The sequence below is a fragment of the Priapulus caudatus genome, unplaced genomic scaffold (genome assembly GCF_000485595.1).
Source record: "Priapulus caudatus unplaced genomic scaffold, Priapulus_caudatus-5.0.1 Scaffold2226, whole genome shotgun sequence".
In the NCBI taxonomy this organism is placed as follows: domain Eukaryota; kingdom Metazoa; phylum Priapulida; class Priapulimorpha; order Priapulimorphida; family Priapulidae; genus Priapulus; species Priapulus caudatus.
The window spans coordinates 12311-20602 of NW_014579287.1; the positions used below are offsets into that span (position 1 = coordinate 12311).

At 46.3% G+C, this 8292-nt stretch overlaps 1 long non-coding RNA gene across 1 annotated transcript; it reads left to right on the plus strand.

The window, feature by feature from the left end:
* The first annotated feature begins 6467 nt into the window (after positions 1–6467).
* On the plus strand, positions 6468–7982 carry LOC106818416. The gene is made up of 3 exons (XR_001395212.1): positions 6468–6574; positions 6831–6935; positions 7732–7982. It is a non-coding gene; the product is annotated as an uncharacterized LOC106818416 (long non-coding RNA).
* The last annotated feature ends 310 nt before the right edge of the window (positions 7983–8292 follow it).

Here is an 8292-nt window from a genome sequence, read left to right on the forward strand (position 1 = left end):
AACCAAGTAAGTCAGTGATAGGGCATACCACCACCATATGTTACATATATCTGCATGGGTTTACTCCGAAGTAATCATAAGGAATTTATCAGAACCATGCGGCAGGTTTCCTCCTCAGAGGAGTGTCTGTAGTGGTGAGCCTCCTGCACACACAAATCAATTTACTGACTGTTGGCGGCTGCTGCTACCAGTAGGATTATGTTAGATTAGTATATTTCGCTCCCAGAATTCAATCCTCAGAGATTGAGTCGGAAATCATTTTAATAACGGTCCGTTCACTCGGGGGAAATAAATCTGCGTCAAATATACATCCGATCCGAATCAAATTGCAAGTGAGCGGATCAATACTAGAGCTAGCGTGTGAGTAACGTGTAGCGTGGCGACCTGCGGTGAAGCTGCTACTAGTAACGTGTAGCGTGGCGACCTGCGGTGAAGCTGCTACTAGTACTACTCAGTACTCTATCATAGACCAGCTTCGTCATCGTTCATGTTGGTTTTGTACTGTGTTGTAGAAGCTGCAGCAGTTTGAGTCAGACATGACAGAGATGAATGCCACTGCGTGGACAAGCATGAACACCATGAAGAAAAACGCTGTAGATATCAAGGTACTGACACACGACAACAACCTTTCTTTGAGTTCCCATCTTTTTCCTAGTTAAATTGGAAATTACGACGCGTAGAAATTAATGTGTGTGAGCGAACCGTGTATCTTTTATTATGAGGGTGTTATTTCCCACCATGAATATTTACTAGTTTTTACCTTGTGTTTCTCCAAGTGAAAATGTAAATTCTTATTGAATGGCAAATGTTGAATAAAATGTTTAATTTTAGTTAATACCCTTTCATTTCACTTGGTGAAGTATTTCATAATTGCTTCAGTTTGGTTGTTGATCAGTTTATCCTTCGGAATATAGTTGAGGCAAACACAGAACAATGCAATACAACGCAATACAACACAGCAACACAACACATTGCAATACAACACACAGGAAAAACTTCATTTGCATAAACACTAGGAAACAACTCTTGCATATACAACACAGGAAACAATCATGTGCATCACAAACAGGAAAACAACTATTGCATAAACACGGCAAACACACACATTGCATTACAACACAGGAAACAACTCATTGCAATACAACACAGGAACAACTCATTGCAAACAACACAGGAAACAATCATTGCATACAACACAGGAAACACTCATTGTTTTTCCATTACAAACAGGAAACACTCATTGCAATAACAGCGCACATGGCGATACAACACAGTGAAACAACTCATTGCAATAAACACAGGAAAAAATATTGCAATTACACAGGAAGAACAACTCATTGCCATATACAAACAGGAAACATTATGTGTGTGTTTTTGCACACAATGTGTATGCTGTAAATAACATAAACTACAGACTACCTAAACGTTACTAGAACTGACTAAATACAGATCTACTAAATACAGACTACTTACTACGATACCTAACTACCAGGGACTAGCTATCTACCAGACTACTACTACTCAGACTACTAACTTACAGATACGCTACTTAACCAGAGCTACCTACTACCAATCTTCTCTAACAGACAACTACCGCAGTTTGCAGAATTGATACACAGCAGCTTGAAGATTGGGAAGTATCCAAGCTCCTACATATCCAGTGTGATGAGCAGACTTGAGATCATTGCAGTGCCTCTTCACACATGGTGGCGGTGGTTGGCGGTGTTTTTTTTGGGGGGGGTTATGAGGTTATGTGGGATCTTTGGAACCGGGGTGGAAGATTGTACTTTTCATAAAACTTTATTGCTTATAACTTGTTTATCTTTTCGGTAATTATATATCAGTTACGGGTAAATAAGCTTTTGTGTAAAGATGTAGAATTGATATTATAATTATTATTATTACTGTTATATATTGGTTTGGAGTTGTGGCCACGGTAATGGTTTATGGACATATAAGTTTCACACGTCGTTGTAACACTCGGAGCCCTCTAGCTGCCGCAGGATGTTTGCGATAGTGGAGCGGACATGCCGTTGTCTGCGTCCCGTATGTGTGGTCACAGACCGGACGAGAGGATAGCTGACAGCGTTTGCGTTTGTGCAGCAGACACTCACGTTGTCATGGCCTTCTCATTTGTCCCACAGACGAGCGAGGCGGGGTCAATGCGGGGGTTTCACGATGACATCACGTCCACGTGATGTCACTGAGCAGTGAGCTTAGCCTATATGTGCGGAAGATAGTGGAAGCAAAGTAACACTAGCCGGTGGGACGTGTAGGTATCCTTAGGGTGTAGTGTGTGTACAGTGTAGTGGTATCTAGGTGGCGATGTGTGGGCGTGTAAGTATCTAGCGGTGGCTGTGTGGGAGTACTGTTGTAGGTATCCTGGTGTGTATGTGTGCTTCAGTGTAGTTTATCTAGGTGCGTGTGTGAGGTACAGTGTAGGTATCTTAGGGTGTTTATGTGTGTATAGTGTAGGGTATCCTAGGGTGATGTTGTGGTATAGTGTAGGTTCCTTAGGGTGTATGTTGTGGTACAGTGTAGGTGCTAGGGTGTATGTGTGGTACAGTGTCAGGTATCTAGGGTGCATGTGTGGCTTACAGTGTAGGTATACCTAGGGTGTATGTGTTGGTGCAGTGTAAGAGTATGTGTGTGGTGGGCAGTGTAGGTATCATGGGTGCATGTGTGGTACAGTGTAGGTATCCTAGGATCGCATTTGGTGTGTGAAGTGTAGGTATCTAGGGTGCATGTGTTTGGTACAGTGCTAGGTAATCTAGGGTGTATAGTGTGGCAGTGTAGGGTATCTAGGGTGTATGTGTGGTACAGTGTAGGTATCCTAGGGTGTATGTGTGGTACAGTGAAGGTATACTAGGGGTGTATGTGTGGTCAGTGTAAGGTATCTAGCGCGTGCGGTGTGTGGTACGTGTGGTATCCTAGGGTGCATTGTGTGGTACAGTGTATAGATTATCCTATGGGTGTTGTGTGTGGTTACAGTGTAGGTATCTAGGGATGATGTGTGGTCAGTGTATGTATCTCTAGGGTGTGTATGTGGTTACGTGTAGGTATCCTAGGATGATGGTGGGGACAGTGATTAGGTATCCCGCCCGCGCCTAGGGTGTATGTGGTGGTACAGTGTATGGTATCTTTAGGGTGCGTGTTGGCTGGTACAGGTGTAGGTATCCTAGGGTGTATGTGTGGTCAGGTGGTTAGGTTATCCTGTAGGTGTATGTGTGGTACAGTGTAGGGTATCTTAGTGGTGTATGTGTAGTACAGTGTTAGGTATCCTTAGGGGGTGTAATGTGTGGTCGTGTAAGTATCCTAGGGTTGCGTGTTTGGTACAGTGTAGGTATCTAGGGTAGCGTTGTGTGGGTACGTGTAGGTATTCTAGGGTGCATGTGTGCAGTACAGTGTAGGTATTCCTAGGGTGATATGTGTGGTACAGTGTAGGTAGTCTAGGGTGTATGTGTGGTACAGTGTAGGGATTCCCTAGGCGTGTATGTGTCAGTACAGTGTAGGTATTCTAGGGTGCATGTGTTGGGGACAGTGTAGGTATTCTAGGGTGGATGTGTGGACAGTGTAGGTATCTAGGATGCATGTGTGCGTAGAGTGTCAGGTATCTAGGTGTCATCGCTGTGTTCAGCTGTAGGTATCTAGGGTGTATGTGTGGTACAGTGTAGGCTAATCCCTAGGGTGTATGTGTGCGTACAGTGTAGGTATCTAGGGTGTATGTGTGGTACGAGTGTTAGGTAATCTAGGGTGGATGTGTGTTACAGTGTTAGGTATCCTAGGCGTGGCGTGTTGTTGGCGGACAGTGTAGGGTATCCTAGGGTGTGTTGTGGTTGGTACGTGTAGGTATCCTAGGGTGTTAGGTGTGGGACAGTGTAGGTATGCCTAGCGGTGTATGTGTGGTACAGTGTAGGTATCTTAGGGGTGTATTGTGTTAGGTACATGTTGTAGGTCATTCTAGGGTGCATGTGTGGTACAGTGTAGGTATCCTAGGGTGTATGTGTGGTCAGGTGTTAGCCAGTATCCGAGGATGCTATTTGTTGTGCATACAGTGTAAGGTAATTCATAGGGGTGGTGTGTGGTACAGTGTAGGTATCTAGGTATGTATGTGACTGGGACAGATGTAGGTATCCTAGGGTGCGTGTGGTTGGTACGTGTAGGTATCTAGAGATGTATGTTGTGGTACAGTGTAGGTATCTAGGATGTATGTGTTGCGGAGTGTAAGTATGCTAGGTGCATGTGTGGGACGTGTAGCGCTATCTAGGTTGTATGTGTAGGTACAGTTGTAGGTATCTAGGGTGTATGTGTGTTCGTGCTAGGTATGCCTACGGTGTGTTGTGGTAGCAGTGTAGGGATCTAGAGGTGTATTGTGTGGTACGTGTAGGATTATCCTTAGGTGCGTGTGTGGGCTGTAGGTAGGTGATCCTAGGGTGCATGTATGGGTGGGGTACCACGTGGCTAGGTATCCTAGGGGTGTATGCTGGTGGTCACGTGTAGGTTATCTAGGCTGTGGTTGTGGTACAGGTAGGTATCTAGGGTGTGTGTGGTCGCGTACCAGTGTAGGTACCTAGCGGTGTACTGTGTGGTTACAGCTGTAGGTATCTAGGGTGTGTGATGTGGATACAGTGTAGGTATCCTTAGGGTGTGTGACTGTTGGTACGCAGTGTATGGTATGCCTAGGGTGTATGTGTGGTCAGTAGTAGGTATCTGGGTGCATGTGTGGTACAGTGTAGGTATCTAGGCGTGTGTGTGTGGATACAGTGTTATGTATTCATAGGTGTATGTGTGGAGTACAGATGTAGCGTTATCCTAGGGTGTATTGTGTGGTACAGCTGTAGGTATCCTAGGTGCGTGTGTAAGTTACAGTGTAGGTATCCCTAGGGTGTGGTGTGTGGTACAGTGTAGGTATTCTAGGGTGTATGGTTCGGTACAGTGATAGGTATCTAGGGGGTGTTGTGTCAGAGTACAGTGTAGGTACTCTTAGGGTGTATGTGGTGGTACAGTGTAGGTTTCTAGAGGTGCATGTGTGGTACAGTGTAGGTATCTAGGGTTGCGTGTGTGCGTACAGTTTGTTAGGTATCTAGGGTGCGTGTGCTTGGGGACGGTGTTAGGTATCCTGGTTAGTATGTGTGGTACAGTGTTGGTATCCTAGGGTGACATGTGTGGCTACAGTGTACGGTATCCTTGGGTGGTGTGTGTTGACGAGTGTAGGTTCCTAGGGTGCATGTGTGGCTACAGATTGTGGTATCCTCATTGGTGTATGCCTGTGGTACAGCGTGGTTAGTATCTAGGGTGTATGTGTGTACAGTGTAGGTATGCCTAGCAGGTGTATGTGTGGGTACAGTGCTTTAGTATTTTTTGAGATAGCGTAAGTGTCGGGCGAAGGCAGGTAGTTTCCTTATGGGGGGCATGTGTGGTACAGTGTAGGTTGTGGTAGGGTGCGTGTGTGGTACCAGGCTACCAAAATGAATGAAACAAACTGTAGGTTATATGGATGTATTGTGTGGTACAGTGTAGGTATCCTAGGGTGCGTGTGTGGTACAGTGTAGGTATCCTAGGGTGCATGTGTGGGACAGTGTAGGTATCCTAGGGTGTATGTGTGGTACAGTGTATGTATCCTAGGGTGTGTGTGTGGTACAGTGTAGGTATCCTAGGGTGCATGTGTGGGACAGTGTAGGTATCCTAGGGTGCATGTGTGGTACAGTGTAGGTATCCTAGGGTGTATGTGTGGTACAGTGTAGGTATCCTAGGGTGCATGTGTGGTACAGTGTAGGTATCCTAGGGTGTATGTGTGGTACAGTGTAGGTATCCTAGGGTGCATGTGTGGGACAGTGTAGGTATCCTAGGGTGCATGTGTGGGACAGTGTAGGTATCCTAGGGTGCATGTGTGGGACAGTGTAGGTATCCTAGGGTGTATGTGTGGGACAGTGTAAGTATCCTAGGGTGTATGTGTGGTACAGTGTAGGTATCCTAGGGTGTATGTGTGGGACAGTGTAAGTATCCTAGGGTGTATGTGAGAATGTGAGAACATAAGAACCATGGGTGCGTGAGTGTGGCTGTGGGGTGTGTGTGTGTGCCTGTGGGGTGTGTGTGTGTGTGCCTGTGGGGTGTGTGTGTGTGCCTGTGGGGTGTGTGTGTGTGCCTGTGGGGTGTGTGTGTGAGTGTGGCTGTGGGGTGTGTGAGTGTGTGCCTGTGGGGTGCGTGTGTGTGCCTGTGGAGTGTGTGAGTGTTTCACAGATGACTACGTAACGATTTACATGTCTTTTGGGGTTATTTAGATTTAATANCACTCACGCCTGGTCACGTTACATCACACCACGTTGCACTCACGCCAGGTCACGTTACATCACATCACGTTGCACTCACACCAGGTCATGTTACATCACACCATGTTGCACTCATACCAGATCACGTCATATTATGTTGGATTATTACTTGATGTTGCAGGACATGATGTCGAGGCTGGATCATTTGCACCAGGTGATTGCAGTGCAGAATAGCAGCGAGTTTAAATTGCAGCAGCAATTCCACAATGTCAAGGACGTGTTAGAAAGCGCGACAAACTTTACAGGTGAATTTATCTCAAGGAACTATATATCAGTTCATGTTGATAAGTATACATGTCACTAGACATTGGAAATTTTATATGTTCTCAATCTAAACTAGTTCAACTACTTGATAAAGCTGATGTCAAACCTGAGAATAATAGTTGATTAGACAGGAAAGAGTAATTGTGTTAGTTGTTGTTGGACTAGGGGGAGAAGGAGGGGTTACTAACTGTAGAGCTAATCCTAATAATACTTATGTGCTTCTATGTATGTTGTCAGTGGAAGAACCAAAGGATAAGTCTCACCATGAGAGGGAGTCACCTGCCAAACTCACCGAAACTTTGACGGGGGCATCAGGAAAGTTGGGCGAAGAGAAAGTTAAAGGTAGGTCAGTATAGTCTAGCCACATGTACCAGGAAAGCTAGGTAGGCTAGGTAGGCTAGGTAGGCTATAGCTGCTAAGCTAGGTAGGCTATAGCTGCTAAGCTAGGTAGGCTATAGCTGCTAAGCTAGGTAGGCTAGCTAAGCTATAGCTGCTAAGGTACATGAGCCAGCGATGGCACAATATCGAAAAGTTATCCACAGATCTGCTTCTTGCTCATTCCCAATCGATACCTGTTTCTACGACAGGTAAATGTTTGCAGAAGTCGTAGGTATTATTCCTCTTCAGCCGTATCCTGCAGATTCACAGAGCGGGGTCCAGTATTGATGATTAATTCACAAATTCACCAATAGGTGGTGCTGTTCAGTTGCCACAGAATCGATCTATGCTGTAGTAATTGCTACAATTGTGGGAAGGTTGGGAAGAGTGATGAATGCATGCATCTAACTAGATAGTTACTGTCTTCATTCTACAATGAGCAGTAATAAAAATATATTCAACAATTCACAAATTTTGGTTTTATTCACTTGTTATACAATGCGGGTGTGAGCTTTCGGCATTGGGGAAAAGCTATGTAAAGTTCATGTACATATATTGCCTGCAAGCCTTCTTGGCAAATTCACGAGTTACGGCTCTGGCAGTGGTGCGTACACAGCATGCCGGAATCTTCCTGTAGCTTTATCAAATCCTGTAATGGTCTAAAGTACGAGGAACGTTCACTTGTCTTTGCATTGCTGACTAAGATTCCATCGTAGCGGGACGACGGATCGTTGCTAGCGTCTCGCTGTGTCGTTAACAGGTGATAGGTTTCACGCTGACAGACGCACGGAAGCAGGCGGCGGCGGAGGCGGCGGCGGCGGCGGCGGGGAGGGAGAGACGGATGCGAGAGGGCAGCACCGGTCAAAGCTGCTGCAACGCACCAGTATACAGGACCAGCTGAGTGACCTGAGTGACCTTGATAAACAACTGAAGGGACAGTCATAGTTGTAGCTGCACGCACGAGCGCAGCGCAGCGCACGACCGCGGCACACATACGCACGCGACGCACACGCCACGCAGCCACACACCAACACGCACGGCACGCACGGGCACGCACACACACACACACACAACAATGAGCGCCACACATACGCATCGCACGCACGGCACGTACAGAACACACCTAATGCTAGTGAACTGCGTGTGTCAGTGCTATGATTCATCAGCTGGATACATATGACACACTACACAGACACACACGACCACATACACGGCACGGCACGCACGCACACACACCACACACGCACACAGCACACGCAGACGCACGCACAACACAGCAACACCACACAGCACACACACCACACAGCGCACGACACACCGA